The sequence below is a fragment of the Mastomys coucha genome, unplaced genomic scaffold, assembly GCF_008632895.1.
Source record: "Mastomys coucha isolate ucsf_1 unplaced genomic scaffold, UCSF_Mcou_1 pScaffold22, whole genome shotgun sequence".
Taxonomy (NCBI): domain Eukaryota; kingdom Metazoa; phylum Chordata; class Mammalia; order Rodentia; family Muridae; genus Mastomys; species Mastomys coucha.
Window position 1 is genome coordinate 111,647,151 of NW_022196905.1, and position 922 is coordinate 111,648,072.

Genomic DNA, 922 nt, shown 5'->3' on the forward strand with positions numbered 1-922 from the left:
TTTACAGTGCTGGGTTTCTGGCAGGTTGACTCTATTCAGGTAGAGCCAGATCCTCCCAGAGCTTGCGTTCAGATGTTCCTGCCTGGAGAAGTGAAGCCCAGGAGAGGTTACAGCCCTTTATAATGGCTCTCCTGTCAGCTCTGCGTTTCTCTTCATCTGATTTTGTCCAATGGTAAAATCAGACGTTTTTCACGGATAGGTTCCAGGCATTTTCCAAGGCCAGAGCTGAGCTGCATCCAGCATCTCTGGGGACTGGCTGCATTGTCCCTGAAATGCTGACAAGTCAAGGATACTCCATATCTCTTGGACATACTGTTGATTCTGCAGAAATCACTAGTGCAGATATAAAAGAATAAAAAGCCCTGCTCCCAGAGGCCTTGCAGGTGTGGCTGCTGTTTCTCGTGTGCATCAGTAGATGGCAGAGGAGAGAGGCTGTGTCTACACTCAATGTCCTGTGATCATCCGAATAGCCTAACATTCCCTGATAAAAGTGAGCCAGAGATAACCACTAGTCCAGCACCACAGGAGTGAGCCCGAGAAAGACGCTCTTACGTGGGGCCACTTGGGCAGGTGAGGAGCAAGCCTGAGATGATCACCAGTCTGGCCCCACTCAGGCCTTGGGGGTGAGGGTAAGAAGGCCATGTTTGAGATGACCCCAGACACTCAGAGACCCTGGACACTATAAAAGGAGCAAGTGATGGAGAGAGAAGGATGTGGGCACAGTGAAGAGAGGCAGAACTGGAGACTTCAGAGTAACGAGGAACAGCCTGATGGGAGTAGCTGATGATGCCACCTGGGACCTTGGTGGGATCCTGGCCTGTGCTACCACCAGGAACCATTTCTGGGTCCATGGCCCCGCCCGCAGTAGCAGGGGTCTGCTACCACCAATGACCAGGCAGATGTCCCTGGCCTGACATGTTAA

At 52.0% G+C, this 922-nt stretch overlaps 1 pseudogene; it reads left to right on the forward strand.

The window, feature by feature from the left end:
- The first annotated feature begins 361 nt into the window (after positions 1 to 361).
- LOC116071843 lies at positions 362 to 479 on the forward strand (annotated as a pseudogene).
- Positions 480 to 922: the final 443 nt, after the last annotated feature.